Source organism: Callithrix jacchus, chromosome 1 (assembly GCF_049354715.1).
Source record: "Callithrix jacchus isolate 240 chromosome 1, calJac240_pri, whole genome shotgun sequence".
NCBI classification, from domain to species: Eukaryota; Metazoa; Chordata; class Mammalia; order Primates; family Cebidae; genus Callithrix; species Callithrix jacchus.
Window position 1 is genome coordinate 120906791 of NC_133502.1, and position 17235 is coordinate 120924025.

At 40.4% G+C, this 17235-nt stretch overlaps 2 protein-coding genes across 11 annotated transcripts in view; one reads left to right on the plus strand and one right to left on the minus strand.

The window, feature by feature from the left end:
* NFIB (nuclear factor I B) overlaps positions 1-17235 on the minus strand; it is a 448899-nt gene that overhangs the window by 288351 nt on the left and 143313 nt on the right. The window lies entirely within an intron of this gene.
* The window catches only part of LOC144582151 (uncharacterized), a 71106-nt gene that overhangs the window by 49246 nt on the left and 4625 nt on the right, over positions 1-17235 (plus strand). For 4 of the 7 annotated variants that reach the window (XR_013534235.1, XR_013534238.1, XR_013534237.1 and 1 more), the window contains 2 exons: positions 6580-6715; positions 10277-12916. The gene's annotated coding sequence lies outside the window, so the exon portion shown is untranslated. Of the gene's footprint in view, positions 1-6579; positions 6716-10276; positions 12917-17235 lie in introns of those variants that run through there. The other 3 variants (XR_013534236.1, XR_013534240.1, XR_013534244.1) reach the window with 2 other exon arrangements.

Below are 17235 nucleotides of genomic sequence, written 5' to 3' on the forward strand. Positions count from 1 at the left end.
GTCAAAAGGTTGTAAGCAACTTGTGTTCCTCCATGAATATGGCTGTGTATTTTTGGTGATAGGGAAATGCTGAGGGAGTTTAAGCCTTAGCGCAATTGTGGTATTATGATAAAAGAGAGGGCAAAGACTTGGAACCAACCCAAATGCCCATCAATGATAGACTGGATAAAGAAAATGTGGCACGTATACACCATGGAATACTATGCAGCCATAAAAAAGAATGAGTTCATGTCTTTTGCAGGGACATGAATGAAGCTGGAAACCATCATTTTCAGCAAACTAACACAGGAACAGAAAACCAAACACCGCATGTTCTCACTCATAAGAGGGAGTTGAGCAATGAGACACATGGATACAGGGAGGGGAGCATCACACACTGGGGCCTGTCGGGGGGTTGGGGACAAGGGGAGGGAAAGCATTAGGATAAATATTTAATGCATGTGGGGCTTAAAACCTAGATGATGGGTTCATAGGTGCAGCAAACCACCATGGCACATGTATGCCTATGTAACAAGCCTGCACGTTTTACACTTGCATCCCAGAACTTGAAGTAAGATAAAAAAGAGAGCGAGACAGAGGTGGGGTGAGTGGGGGAAAAGTGGTTGGATGCTATCCTGAGAGAAATGAAGAGAGCTTGATCTAGGCCAATGTTGAGGGAATGAAGAGGAAGATGTAAGATGACAGCCAAGAAGCAGACATAAAGAGGTCATAGAATGTTAAAGATTTCCACTCCAGAATGACTTTAAGTAGTTGTATTTCATTCATTATGTGTAAAAATTATGCCTGAAATGCTTTTTGAAGATGTTCACTTACTAATATTTTTCTGTACTTACTTCCAAAAATAATTTGAGGTAGGATAAAAACTCTGTAGCTATGGACAAGGCCACCGTGTCTGGCCGTGCAGACTGGTTCCGGGGCAACTACACACACAGCACCGTGGAGCGGGCCGAGTGGCAGCCTCTGCCATCCTGAACCGACAAGCATTTCTCAGCCATTATCTTTAGTTTAGTCATCTGAATAGCATTTAAAGAGATTTATACCAGTGCTGTCTTGACTAACTTCAGTTTTGAATATCTTCCTGTTATTATGCCACATTATCTTAATTTAACTGGCATCTTCTTTGGATGATGACTTCTACTCCATTCACTCATATTTTGGTGCTTCCAGAGAAAGAGAAGGTGCTTATGTCTGCATAGCCCATTTAGTTTGACAATGGAAAGGAGATGTAATATAGCATTTTGGGAGTCAGATGACCCTTATTGTTCCCTATGAACTTGTGCAAGGTACCTGAGCTCAGTTTTCCCAACTATATAGGCACAACATCAATGCCTACCTCATAGGTTTGGTGTAAAAATTAAATGAACCATGAATAGAAAGTGATGGGTTTCGTAAGTGACAGGTTTTTGGTACTCTGTGTCATGCACTGTGCCTGACACATAATATTTAGTTGCAATCTAGTAGTTTTACAGAAAAGGAAATTGAAGCTCTTTGAGGGCAGGGTTGATTTATCATTATATTCCCAGATCCCAGAATAATGTCTGCCTCCAAGCAGCTAAGCAAGGTTAAACAGTAATTTCTCCAAAGTCAAACAGCTAGCAAGTAGTATGATGATCAGGATTCAGACTTGTGTCGGCATCATTTCAAGCACAGTGATTTCTCAATCTTATTGTATAAAAGAAGATGATGTGGAAGCTGGTCAAAGTGCTGTTCTGTGCCTTCTTTTACTACCAGTTTTCAAATTATCTAATTATTATCAGGTTGGCCTTCTCAAGATAATGAGTTTCCATCTGTATCATTAAAAGTCATTTGCAGAATATTTCTACAGAGATCAATCTCACAGCCCCTAGTTCTTCCTTCTGGAGCCACGGTTCCACGTTTTTGATGCCTTCTGGGTAGATCCACCTACCAGAGTCTGTGGAAGGTGCTTCAGCTTTAACATCTCCAAGCCAGACCTCATGAACCAGCCCCACCTCTCCCTTGCCCACACGCACCCTCTCAAAGCTCTGCTCTCCCTTATGTCTGGATAGATGGCATTTCCACACATCTGGCATTCAAGTAAGAGATTTTGGACTCAGCTTCTACTCCTTCTTTTCTCCTAGTCTAATTAGTCACCAAGTATTATTGTTTCTATTTCAAAAAAGTTTTCAAATCTAGCATTTCCTTTTCATCACAGCTTCTACTCCCTAATTCAGTACTTCACCGTCTTTTGCCTGATGTATTTGGGTGGTTTCCTAATTGACCTCCTTACCTTCAGTCCCTTCCATCGCCAGCCCTCTGTAGGTAAAATTAGGTTCTCATAACTCAGAGCAGATCGGACATTCTCCACCTCTAAATCCTTTGGGGGCGCTTTACCTCCAGGGTAAGAAAAGGTTATGTCCTACTGTGTACTATATTTAAAACGACTATATTTAAAACCAATCCCAGGCAGATTTTCCTATCATTCACCCTGTGTGTTCTTGGCTTTAGCTATTTTGAACCATTCACTATCTCCAAACACTCAGCACACTTTAGGATTTTGTGCCTCTCTTTAAGCAGGTTTCTCTGCCTAGAATAACCTTCACCTCCTCTTGGCTTCTTCCTAAAAGCCCAGCCCAATATCACATCCTGGGTAAAGCTTTTCCACTCTTACCTACATCTGACTCAAAGATAATTAATGGCTCCCTCTTTGCATTTATCATAGCACTTTCAATATTTTTATCAAAGTTAGTTATTTGTATATTAATGGTCTATGGAGCCATAAGGTCAAGGAATACTTAATTCACTGATGTAACCCCAACACAAGGATAGTTAACTGTTTTTCTAATCAAGAAAAAATGGTACACTAGCTTTTTAAAAATTAAATGAATAAGAGTGTAAGTGATAAGAGGAAGTCAAATCACATAGAAGGTGGGATACTAACAGATGTTTGAGAATGTTGTTCTAGCCCATAGTGTAAATATGTGTTGATTTTGTGAACATATCTACTTGATAAACACTTGACTTCACTTTAGGCACAATCTGGCTCCATAACAAAGGTAAGAAATAATCATAAAAAGGACAGATTCATCTCAGGATCACATGACACTAGAACTCCATAAAAATCAGATCACTCCTAATAATGAGGTTCCTTCAGACTTGGAGACTTTCTTACCCTGCTATAGGTCACCTTTGCCATAGGACTTTTTTGACCCTTGCTCACCTGGAAATCCTATCAATCTGTTTGATTAAATACTAATGTCCAGGCTGGGCACGGTGGCTCAGGCCTATAATTCCAGTGATTTGGGAGGCTGAGGCAGGTGGATCACTTGAAATTGGGAGTTCAAGACAAGCCTGGCCAACATATTGAAACCCTATCTCTACAAAAAATACAAAAATTAGCCAGGCATGATGGTGGGCACCTGTAATCCCAGCTATTTGGGAGGCTAAGGGAGGAAACCTACCTGAACCCAGGAGGCGGAGGTTACGGTGAGCTGAGATTGTGCCACTACACTCCAGCCTGAGTGATAGAGTGAGACCCTGTCTCAAACAAATAAACAAACAAAAACACACACACAAAAACTAATGCCCAACCTGCCAGAGGACCGACCATTTCTTATAGCTGTGCAAGGCCTCAGTCATCTCTGGAACTTTTCATATCTTTTCCATCATTATATGTCAGCTTTGGAAATTAGGTTTTACTTTTATGTCATGGGGGGAGAAAAAACACTAGTATAAAGAATTGTAATACTAAAAGTAATATAAGTTCCTGCTTCCTAGGGTAGGTAGTCTAGAAATCCTTCCTGAAGGGTTTTCAGTGGTATTATAGGATTTGTTTTGAAGAAAGCCAGATCTCACAGGCTGGGGAGTCAGGGGATATAGGATCTCACTCTGGGTCTGCTACTAGTTACTTGAGTGATCTCTGGGCAAGTCACTTAGACTTCAGTCCTCTCCTGTGTCTCAGAAATCAAGAAGGTTGCAAATCGGGAATACCTAGGCTACATCTGGCCCACAGAAACACTTAGTTTGCCCATAACAGTGTTTAAATGAGTTGACACTTTAGTTGGGAAACTTTACATAAGAACATAGGTTTTTACTTTCCCTTGAGAAGTCAGAAAATCTGGCCACAGGAGTCTCACATTCCTACTCAGTCGGCAGTAACTACCTCCTTTGACAGGGAAGGGGCTCTCCAGGGCTTCAGTGACCCCATCAATTCCTATTACCCTTTTGGTTTGCCTTAAGCAGACAAAATACCAATTGCTATTTGTCAATGTACTTGTTCTGAGCAATATTTAATATATTTAGTTACTAAGGCGCAGGAACTGACCGATCAGAATGGACACTGACCTTTGTGCTAGAGCAACTCCTGGATGCCCCCTGCTCTGCTTCAATTGGTCATGGGGAGGTCCAAGAGCTCTTGGAGGAGAGGTTGAGGATGGGCCTCACTGGGGGAGCTTACAGGCGTATCTACACATGAGCCGGTAAGGATCATGCTAACCTCAGGTGATCACCATCTGAATGTCAGCCCTGCCAAAACTATTGTGTTCTCAAAGTGGAGAGAGCTATTCCCATACTCATGGCTCTTATTGAAAACAAGAAAACAAAAGAAAAAGAAAAAGCAGAACGATTTTTCTTGCTCTTGCTTGCTTTGTTCATTTATGAACTGGCCTCTATAAGCATCTGAGTTTGATTTCCTGGTACTAACCAACCTAAAACTCTGTTCCAGCTTAAGCATAAGGAGCCTCTAATTTTATCCATTTTATAAATGGAGTGAAAATTTTGCAAAACATGTTGAAGAGAGGGCATCATGCTGAATTTATATAAGATCTAAAACACTGATTGAAATAATAAATCGCCAATAAATTATTTCTGTTTTCTTATCAATCTTTTCAATTTTAAGAGCACTTTGATGTTCTTTTTTTTTTTTTCATTTTTAATTTAGCTGTGGCTATTTTTCAAATGGTTTTAATGACCAAAATGTAGCCTCATTCTCTAATTACAGAAAGAGACACTGGACAGGAGTTGTTCCAGACACTGACCCATCTTGGCTCAGGGAGAGGCTCTGGGCAGTTTTACCATGTGCTGGCTTAGTACCTGGGACCAGGAAACATCTGGTATAACATGTGGTCCAGCGGTGCCCTGCTTAATTATAAAATGGCATTGCAGTGTCCCTTTGAGTTGGCTGGCCAGAGCTTCTAATGCTATGCTATCAAGCAAAATGTAATGCTTGATGTCCTGTGAACTGAATCTCTAACTCAAGTGTTGAATCACTCAGAGAAGAATAAAAAAAGTTAAACCTTTGCCCTCAGGAAAAAGGTATAAAAGACAAAACAAAGAAATGCTTTCTAACAGTAATTGAGAAACTTAGATACGAGCGGTATCCCTTATATAGGGAAGGGGGGAACCGATTCCAGAATGACTCACACTTCTAGAATGAGCTGTTTATATACTTCTTCCTCCTCTTCATTCCAAGGATCCTGTTAGGAAGGTCAGGGACAATGGCAATCAAGAAGCAAAGGAACACTGGCGAAGGGGGAGGGAATGTTTGGAACACCGAAAGATTCATTCATCTTGAATAAGAGGACAGATTTCTGTAATGGGTTATACAATCAGTTATGGGCCAGGACTTAGAATTTATTATTGGAACATGTACACCCAGGAATTCTTTTTACAGTGATGTGAATCTCTTATTAGCATTTATGAGAACTTACCTTCCCATATCCTTTTCTATGCTGATGGGAGCATAGAGCTCACTGCCAGCAGAGTCTGCTTCAGAATATCTTTTGTCTCATAGCCTGTTGTAATCACTTCCAGACCAGTGGTATATTTATGATTTACATCATGTTACAGAAGAATAAGTCTTAAGGATTCTTTTCTCTAAATCTTTTTGAATTATTATTTTAGATTCATTGCCAGGTTTTTTTTTTTTAAAGCGGGAAGTTGATGAACTTTTAAACATGTCATTACATGCTACAAAATGGCAACTCTTTGTTCTTTTAGTTTCTCATAGAAAGACATTTAAAGGGCTGTGTGTGTGTGTGTGTGTGTGTGTGTGTGTGGTGTTTAGAAACAGGTAGATAAAGGAAACGAGTGAAAAGAAACACTTGAAGTGCATATTTTGTGTTTTTGTCAAAATAAAAGTTGGCAGCTTTGGGGAAATCTTACCTAACATTTGGGGTGAGTTTAGGAGGGGCAGCTCCACATTCATTTTTAATTATATTTCAATAACTAGGGGCAGCAATTGAAGGGTTAAGCCCTAAAGCAAGGAAATATCTCTAAGTCAGAAAACAAAGGGAAACTTGCATGTTTCTGAAGATGACATCGGATCAGCCTGTGGATTTCAAGCAATTATGCAATATGATGATTCCCACTGAGTATGCATTAGTTGCAATACTGTTCTTTTTATTTCTCCATGTCCCAGGGTTGTACACTGAAAGAGCCCTGTTCAACTTCGAATGTCAGGGTTTTGAAGGAAAAATTATAGTAAAATATGTTTAAAACAGTGGGGCCTTATATTAGTGAATATAACATTTTCCAAGGCTTTCAAAAATCCCTTTGTTAAAAATACGGTTCTTATTTTATTTCTTCTTTCCTTTCTTTTTTTAATTATTTTCTTTTATTCAGGCTTTCACCTCCCCTCCTTCCCAGAGAAAAGAAGACAGAAGTTTCAAAGGCTATCCATAACACAGCCTACATTTAGGGCCTGGGGACGTATAATGGAAGGATTTTAAATGAGACACCCCACGTGGAAAATAAACAAGTGAGAAAACTTCATCTGTTTCTATTACTTCAGTACTAGCAGCAATGGTGACAGTCAGTGTCCGAGTAAATGTCCCCTAGAGTCATCTTGTGAGAAAAATGATTATTAATTGAGGTTTCTGTGAGTTGAAAAATGGGTTGTTTATAAAGGAGAGAAATTTTTTCAGCGTGCAAGGAACTGAAGACTCAGATCAGAAGTTGTTCTAAAAGAAGAAATGTCTTTTAAAAATTGAATTAATTAAAAACAAGGCTGGGCACGGTGGCTCATGCCTGTAATCCCAGCACTTTGGGAGGCTGAGGCAGGCAGATCACTCAGGTTCAGGAGATTGAGACCAGCCTGGCCAACATGGTGAAACCCTGGCTCTACTAAAAATACAAAAATTAGCTAGGCACTAACTAAAAATTAGTTAGGTGGCATGCGCCTGTAGTCCCAGTTACTCAGGAGGCTGAGGCAGGAGAATTGCTTGAACTGGGTCGGCGGGGGGAGGCACACGGAAGCTGCAGTGAGTCAAGATCATGCCACTGCACTTCAGCCTGGGCAACAGAGCAAGACTCTGTCTCTAAATAAATTGATTAATTAATTAAAAACAAAACAAAAAGCAGGCACAGGAAAAGGCATAGTTTAGGAATGATGATGAATGAATGTCATGTTTATTTTATTACATGATATGCTTTCTCCTAAAGGAGACAAGTAGTTTGTTCAGTTAGGACTTGTATTTAACTGCCAATAACAGAGACTGGATTTCAATGTCTTAAACATCCAAGACTTATTTCTAACATAAGAGAAACTCTACCTCTGGCTGCACAGGGTTCATATGGTGGCTCCTCAAAGTCATCAAAGCCCTAGGCTCTTTCTGTCTCTCTGCTCTACCAGCCTTAGACCATGATGTCCCTCACTTATTCTCTCCAATCATGAAAAAGGAAAAGAGGAAGGCAAAAAAAGAACCCCTCCTAGCTTAGTTAGTTCCTTTTAAGGAGCTTCTCCAGAAGTATCTGGGAACATTTTCACTTACAACGCATTGGCCAGACCTTTGTCACATAGCCACACTTAGCTGCAAGGGAGCCTGGTGAGGGAATCTTTTAAGAGGAAAAATTACTGTCCCAAATGAATTCGGGGCTCTGTTACTAGTAATAACAGAAGAGTAAGTATGGATTGGAAAATTAAAAGTCCTTGTCATACTCACAGATAACATTGTTAGAGCCAATACATCATCCAAGGCTTACTCATTGCTTCCTTTTGAATTATGTAGTGTTTAAGGCACTAGCTTGAAAACCCAGTCTGCTGTGCATTATCTCAAAGTACATGGCCAAAATAAATACTTTTGCATATCACTGATTGTTTCCTTATTTGAGTAGTTTAAGCCATGGAACTTCTTTTTTAAGGGGTGGGTCTTGCTAAGTTGTCCAGGCTGGAGTGCAGTGACTATGCACAGACATCACTATAGAACACTACAGTCTCAAATTCCTGGGCTCAAGTGATCCTCCCACCTTAGCCTCCTGAATGGCTGGGACTGCAGGGATGCCACCATGTTCAGTTTAAGCTATGGAACTTTTTGTGTGGATAACTAAAGAGCAGAACATTCCACATTGTTGTTGGACCTTACGATCTCATTTTACAACATGATTTTTTTTTTAAAGTTAATATTTTGAAATATTTGTGGGCTTGTAAATGAAAAAAAAAAGGAAGAAATTATAAAGAGTAGCTTCAACTTAGAACACGTTATTTCCTACAGGGATGACCACTCTACCCTCAAATATCTTCACTGCTTCTCTCATACTGCTTAACATTCCACTGGTTAAAGAGCACTTCTAAAAGTGTCTTTTTTTTTTTTTTTTTTTGAGACAGGGTTTCACTCTGTCATCCAAGGTGGAGTACAGTGGCATGAACTTGGCTCACTGCAACCTCCGCCTCCCAGGTTCAAGTGATTCTCCTGCCTCAACTTCCCCAGTAGTGGGGATTACAGGTGCAAGCTACCACACCCAGCTAATTTTTGTATCTTATTGTAGAGACAGGGTTTCACCATGTTGGCCAGGCTGGTCTCAAACTCCTGACCTTGGGTGATCTGCTCGCCTCAGCCTCCCAAAGTGCTGGGACCACAGGTGTGAGCCACTGTGCCCAGCCTAAAAGTGTCACTTTTTAAAAAAAAGGTAAAGTAATAACTTTACCTGTTTGAACTCATTAAAAAATCTGTGCCAATTACTTTCATCAGAATGCCTTCCTACAGTGATACGATTTCACTGCATGAAAAGTATTCATCTGTCTAGTTTTTCTTCTCACTTGAAAAATAAAATATACTCAAGGCAAAACCTTCAATCTGACTACAATGATATACTGTGTAAAATGAATTACTTTTCACCCCAGATTCTGAGATTCTTTCCCTCCATGAAGCAATAATAAGTCAACATTTTGTGTGTATTATTCAACAGATAGGCTCTGGATGCTTAAGTATGTACCAGTGTTAACACACATACCCATACATAAAACGCAAATATGTAAAAATCCTTTTGATTCACCTCAATGAGCACATACTGTGTATACTATTATGTGCCATTTAAAGACAGAGTCTTACTCTGTTCCCAAGGCTGGGGTGCAATGGGATGATCAAAGCTCACTCCAGCCTCAAACTCCTGACCTGATCCTCCTGCCTCAGCCTTCTGAGTAGCCGGGGCTACAGGTACATACCTCCATGTCTGTCTACTTTTTCTTTTATTTTTTTTTTTGTAGAGATCAGGTCTAGCTATATTGTCTAGGCTGGTCTCTAACTTCTGGCCTCAAGTTATCTCCTGCCTCGGTCTCCCAAAGTGCTAGGATTACAGGCATGAGTCACCATGCCTGGCCTGGAGAATGCTTTTTATCAGCACATATACCTGCTACATTAAAAGAAAAGACTCTGTTACAGTAGAAGTTTTTGGTAGGGGAAGAGAATACTATATTTTTGAAAGATGGAGCATTTTGCTTCAATATTTTATTGTGAAGGTTATAGCAGCCTAGGGCTTATAAAGGAAAATTTTAAGAGAAAGGGAAAGGGTGGATTGACCTGGGACTCTATTGACCTAGTAGTTTAGGTTGACTACACATCTGAATTTCCCTAAAACAACCCCCATTTATGCCTACTTTTTAAATGATAGTTTTTAAGAGTCTCCACTTTCATCCTCAAACTGGTCCCAGTTTGGATGACAAATATGTGATCACTCTAGTAATAACAAATGGACAGATTAGTTAGAATCAGCTGCAAGGATTAAAGAGGTGCTCTACACCACCTGACAGGGGTGCTTCTCTGGATGGGACATTGGCTTACCTTTTTATGAGTTTCATGATCTGATTAAATTAATTGACTACTGTTTTCCTCAGTTTTCTCTGCTTTCTAAAGGGAATAATAATTGCCTCAGATTGGTATTATAAACATTTCATAAAGGAATGCATGTGAGGGATTTATCTGGTTCATATTTAGGTTCAATGTCTGGTTCATATTTAGGGCTCAATAAATGTAGCTATGTATATTACTTATTATTTTTATATCCCTCCTCCCAACTACTTTATTCTATTTTTTTTTTTTTTTAGATGAAGTCTCACTCTGTCTCCCAGGCTGTAGTGCAGTGACGTGATCTTGGCTCACCGCAACCTCCACCTCCTGGATTCAAGCAATTCTCCTGCCTCAGCCTCCTGAGTAGCTGGGACTACAAGTACATGCCATTACGCCCAGCTAATTTTTGTATTTTTAGTAGAGACGGGGTTTCACCATATTGACCAGGATGGTCTTGATCTCTTGACCTCATGATCCACCTGCCTTAGCCTCCCAAAGTGCTGGGATTACAGGCGTAAGCCTCTGCGCCCAGCCCCAACTACTTTATTCTTACACAGCACAAAATGTCATTGATTAGGATTTGTTTAGGTGAACAGGAATCATCCGCAAAAAAGAGGCATGGTACAGCCACTTAAAATGAAAAGGAAAAAATGAGACAAGGGTAGGACTGGGATTACTAACTGGAGGGACCTATCCCATCCCTGCCCACCCTCCAGCCTCTATAGAAGAGAGGAATCAGGGTGTAGTTTGAAAACATAGCAGCACCTCATACTTTTGATTTGATTTGACCTTGATTTTGATGTTAAAAAATTTTAAAGTTCAATCACATTAGAGAAGGATGCAAGGCTCCCACAATTAACAGAGAAGAAGGCATTTGAGGTGACAGGCACACATTGTCGCTATCCATATTACACAAACAGAGTTCACAAGTATTCATAACCTGTTGATGATGGAATTACTTCGAAGAGAGGGCTCAGGAGAACTTATAACCAATCAACTCTCAGTATATCTTACCATCTGTACAGCTCAGTATCTCTCTGTACATTTATTACTTCACCAATCATCCCTTAATGGCTCTCTCTCTAATACCAAACAATGAATGACAATTGTTTGCTGAGACAACTTGGAAACACCTGAGGCCTTTTAGGGAGGGATAAAGGAAGCTCGATGGAGCAGGAGTGGGAGCAGGAGGACAGAGCTGTTGAAAGAGCAGGAACAGGTATTTTATTTCGTATTCATTTTCTTAAAATTGAATTATGTTTCTGTGAAAAGCTGTTTTGTAGAGTAACAACCTCTTTATGGTTTCGCCAGCTGAGACATAAAAGGGTATTTGTGGTGTGATGTAAGATCTGAATGCAGGTGGAAATTCCCCACTTACTGGCTATTTTAATGAAAATAAGAATAACATTTCGTAAATAACCTGACTCATAAGGATCTCAAAGTCCCTATGTCACCAGTGGTTTGTTTTTGTTTTGTTTTGTTTTGTTTTGTTTTGAGACGGAGTTTCGCTCTTGTTACCCAGGCTGGAGTACAATGGCGCGATCTCGGCTCACCACAACCTCTGCCTCATGGGTTCAGGCAATTCTCTTGCCTCAGCCTCCTAAGTAGCTGGGATTACAGGCACGCGCCACCATGCCCAGCTAATTTTTTGTATTTTTAGTAGAGACAGGGTTTCACCTTGTTGACCAGGATGGTCTCCATCTCTTGACCTTCTGATCCACCTGCCTCGGCCTTCCAAAGTGCTGTGATTACAGGCTTGAGCCACTGTGCCTGGCCGTCACCAGTGGTATTATATCTTCACTTTGGTTCTGCATTAGAGGGTTACCAGAGAGCTTGATTTACATTCACATTGCAGAATTCCTTTTTTTTTTTTCTTAGGTGGTTAGTTTTTGGTTTTTTTTTTAAGTCAGAGTTTTGCTCTTGTCGACCAGGCTGGGGTGGCTCACTGCAACCTCCACCTCCCAGGTTAAAGCAATTTTCCTGCTTCAGCCTCCCAAGTAGCTGGGATTACAGGTGCCTGCCACCACATCCAGCTAGGTTTTGTATTTTTAGTAGAGATGGGGTTTTACTATGGTGGCCAGGCTGATGTGGAACTCCTGACCTCAAGTGGTCCACCTACTTCGGCCTCCCAGAGTGCAGGGATTACAGGCGTGAGCTACTGCACCCAGTCTGATTTTTTTAATTATTATTATTAAGAAAAACAAAGCCTTATTTGACCCTTTGGGAACAGGATATAGAAATACTTCTGGCTTCTGCCATTATTTCTTATTCAAATAATGTACAATTTTCTAAACATATTTAAAATAATGGACTCAATCCAATACATAGACTCACTTTTGCTACAAGTTAATGGAAAATTTTGAATGACAGGCAGCCCCACAAAAACTCCCTTTCACCAAGGTCTACAATGTTTCTGAGTCTTCCACCATGAGAAGCCCCACGTAAACAAAGAAAAGCCAGTTCAACCACAATCATTGAAGTGATAAAGCAGGTTACAAAAAGGGAATTCAGAGCTGAGGGCTAAAGGCAAAATGTGAAAACAAACTAGGGACTGATGCTTGCTTGCCTAATACTTTTGCCAGATTTGACCCAATAAAATGGTGATGTGAATAGAAAAATGTATTGGCACAGGATAAAACTAAAGGGAAATGTCTTCATTCACGTTACATCAATTCTGAATTTATCCATATAGAAAACAAGGAAGCCACATCATCCTCCTAGAATCAAGACCATGGAGTATATGTGGGAAATGATTAGAGAGAGCTCTTCATTTATGACAACAAATTATAGGAAGCAGTTGTCTAATAAATGAAAAAAAAATGCGGTTCTTATCTTGCCTGAACTACCCCTGTCTCTATCCTTATGCCAGCACATTAAACTATTTTAGAGGGTAGCAATGACCGGGAGCATGGTGCTTTTTATACCTTATCTCTCATCCACACAATCAACTCTGCAGAGGAGGCATTACTATCCTTGTTTCTTTGAAAAGGAATCTCAGTGACCACACAAAGTCACACAGCCAGGAAGGGGCAGAGCAGAGATTCGGACTCAAGGTGGTAGAAGCTAGGTGCTGTCACTAGTCCAGCACCCAGATCTCCACGCTGCATGGAGGCCCCTGTTCCCTAACCTTACATTTTCCTCCGTCATTATTCATCTGATTTCCTGTGCCCTAGATTATCAAAGCACCTGCAGAATGAAGCTCTGCTCAATGGCTTTGGGCACAAACTGCAGTGGTGGCTTAACATTACCTAAAACAGCAAGTATCATGCCTTTGTGGCCACCTCCAACTTGCCCAAAAAATCCAGTTTATAGCCAATTCTGTTTCTGTTCCCTTTTTTCAGGATCAGCCGTCTTGGCTCTTTGCTCGTATTTAGTTCACTTGGGCTACTGTAGCTGAACACCATAGACTAGGTGGTTTGAACAACAAATACTCATCTCTCCCAGTTCTAGAGGCTGGGAAGTCTAAGAACAAGGTGCCAGCATGGTCATGTTCTTGGTGAGGGTCTCTTTCTGGTTCACATACTGTCATCTTCTCCTTGCAGCCTCATTGGTAGAGAAATAAATTATTTCTCTCATGTGTCTTACAAAAGCACTAATCTCAGTCACCTCCTAATACCACCACATGGGGGCTTAGGTTTAAAATACTAATTCTGGAGGGACACAAACATGTGGACTCTAAAAACTCTCTTCCCCATCCCTTTTATTCTTGGCCTGCAGCTTCTCTCTACTTGTTTTCACTATTTTATTGTTAAACCCATAGGCCTTAGTTTATACTGCTCAATTCCAACATATATTTATGACTCAAACCCACTTATGAGCAGGTAGTTGCCACATGAATACCAATGGGGGCGTGGGGATGGCTGTCACTAGCACTGTCCAACAGCGCATGCTCTGCAATCTGCACTATTCCCAGCAGCAGCCAATTGAAATATGGCTAGTGTGACTGAGGCACTGAATTTAAATTCATTCAAATTTTAGTTTTAGTTTTAACAGCTACATATGACTAGTGACTATTGTATTGGATAGAGCAAGGGTGGGCATCCAAGGAAGGTTGAAAGATGGCTACATTTCTGGATATCTCAGGATATTAGGAAATCCGCATATACCAGGTCATGCCTGGGGCTCTCTCCTCACTGTAGGAGGCCCACATACCGATTACTGCACTAGTAGGTGGTCTCTAAAGATTCCGAGTCACGTTTAAGAATAAAGATTTGAGTAAGCCTGGAGATGAGTGGGGAATTAGGGCATTAGGTATTAGGTATTAGGTAGGTCCATTGGGGCTAGAATATTCTGTGGGTTGGGAGATAGGGTTGTATCACAGAAGAAAAAACCAAGGGCAAAATATTGACCTTATGACTTCTTAGCTGTGTGATCTTAGGCAAGCTACCTATTTCCTCTGAACCTTGGATTCCTCATCTATGAAATGAATAATAATATAATGATGATTATAATAACACCTATTTGTGTACCTTCTAGATTTGGTGTGAATCTGTACACCATCATGGATACAAAAAGCATTTTCTTGTATTTCTTTCTCTCTTTTTTCTTTCTTCCTCTCTCTCTCTCTCTCTCTGTCTCTCTCTCTCTCTCTCTCTCTCTCTCTCTTTCAAGACAGAGTCTTCCTCTGTCACCCAGGCTGGAGTGGCTCATTGCAACCTCTACTTCCTGGGCTCAAGCAATCCTCCCACCTCAGCTCCTGAGTAGCTGAAACCATAGACATATGCCACTATGCCTAGCTAGTTTTTTTATTTTTGTAGAGATAGGGTTTTGCCATGTGCTCTAGGTTGGTCTTGAACTCCTGTGTTCAGGTTTTCTGGCTGTCTCAGCCTCCCAAAGTGCTAGGATTACAGGTGTGAGCCACCACACCTAGTCTGAAAAGCATTTTCTAAACTGTAATAATTTTTTAAATAGTAATTATCATTATTTTGGACCAATCTCTGGGAGACCTAAGGAAGTCATAGACATACATGGTGCAAATACATCCAGGCAGCTGGTGTCATTTTGTGACTAAGAGCAAGTGTGCACTGTGTAGAAGAGGAAATTTTTATCTAGGGCCTAGGACAGGCCAATAATATAATTGGGATTTGGGGCAATTAAGGCAACATCAGGCAAGAACAGTATCTGGAGAAGCAATGAGAGAACCCAGTGGAAATTCATGTTTACTAGAATGTAGTTCTGAAAGCACAGGGTATCAGAACAATGCCTTGCACATATTAGCAACTCACAAAAACATCTGTTGAATGAATGAGTAAGGGTGAAACATTCTGAGTGCTCCTAATTCAAGTCCCTTACAGAGAGCAACTTAGATAGTAGTACCAAGATGTTTTGCTTAAAGCACCAGCCTTCCTTTTTTAGCCTGGGAAAAAGGCTAAAAACCCTAAGGATTAGGTTTGTTTTTTATAAGGGGAGCTGAAATAGTAGTTTGCTTTTGACTAGCTTGCCCCCCCCACACCATTAAAATCCAAGGTCTCTGAGGACAGAGAAAAAGATAACTGGCCTCTAGTAGGTACCCAGTCACTACTAGCTAAATTGTTGAATTAGCCTCCTAACAGAGTGAGAAAGTCTTAGAGATGCCCTCCTGAAGGCAATCCTTTTCAAAGCAAAGAAGAGGCTTCTTGAGAAGTGGATGAATAACTACCTGACATTTGAAAACACAGCAGGGAATGTGCAGCTTCTGTAAAATAATTGACAGCACTAGGGAGGCAGAAAGTGAGCAGAGACTGAGAGAGAGAGAGAGAGTGTGTGTGTGTGTGCATGTGTGTGTGAGAGAGAGAGAGACACACAGAGAGAGAAGAGATAGGAGTATCTCCATTTGGGGTTCTTATTTATTTGGAAGATGACTGATCCACTCTTCTCAGTAGAATATAAGTAAGCACTGTTGCACTGTCGGGAGAGAGAGGTATTTTGGGGGCCACAGGGTTGGCTCAGAGCCTGACATGCAGCCTGGCTCCATAGGGAATTGTTTAGAACTATCATTTTGGAAAATAGTTTGGCATTATGTAGTAAGACAGGCATACCCTCATGGCTCAGCAATTCTACTCACAAGTAAAAATCCTAAATAAACTCTTGCATGAGGGTAGCAGCCTACATGTGTAAGGAAGTTCCTAGCAGCACTGTTTGTAAGAGTCCCCATGGAACCAACCTGAGTCTATCAATAGGATAACAAAAAAAAAAAAAAAATAGTCATGTATTCACCTAAGGGACTATTACACATCAAGAAAGATGATTGGAATAAATGAACCTTAGCTGTATAACTAGAGAAATGCAACAAACAGAGAATAAAAGTCCAGGAAGAAAAAGCAAGCAAGAAACACAAGGGATGGTAGAAGTTTTACAGAAAAGGCCATCCTGGTGATACTGGATGTCTTGAATACTGAGTTTCTCAGGCTGGGTATCTGGAAGCCTCTCAACAGTATATGGCACAATTTGGAGAGAAGTAGCTAAGTAATATCAGCTTAGCCTTGGCCTCAGTAAAACCAATGTGAAACTCTTAAGAAGAGGATTATTAGGCAAAAGGAATATGACAAAAACTGAAAATGAAAGGTGATAGGTTCTCTCTGTCTTTGAAACTCTTACCTACAGTTTTAATAAAGAAAACTCGGTAGAAAATCCAATAAGAAATAGCTGCGACTTATCCAAAATGTGAAGTTTAATTGCTTAGTAAAACTGTTTACAGTTTTATTCATAGGATAGTTATTGAGTAATTCTCAAATTAATCTCCTTTTTAAGGGCCCTGATACTGAAATACAGCTATATCCTAGTACACTATTGATTATGTTTTTAGTGCCCAGAAAGGGTGAATCTGTTTTTCTCCTGGGCTGAAAAGAAGGAGGTATTCTAAAAGTAATAATTCAAATAGGGCTGTTACACTAGGAGGAGAGAAGAGTGTCAAGGCAGTGCTAAGAATCTGGGAAAGCTGCCAGCATGGTTTGCATGATGAGTGTGGGTAAAAATATAAAGAGAAACATGGTCCAGTGGTTGATTTGTTTCCTCTTCCTTTATAAGGGTAGTTTACTTTTAAACCAAATTATGTGAGTTTTTGGAAGTTTCATTAAGAATACAGTTGATAACAGATCTCTTTTAAGACCAGAGTTTCTACAAGCCTCATGCCCAACCATATGAGAATTTGATCACTATGCTTTTTCCTGCACCTTTCATCATGGCAGAGAGTGTACCCTGAAGATTTACATGGGATCATGTCTTCTCTGGCTACCTT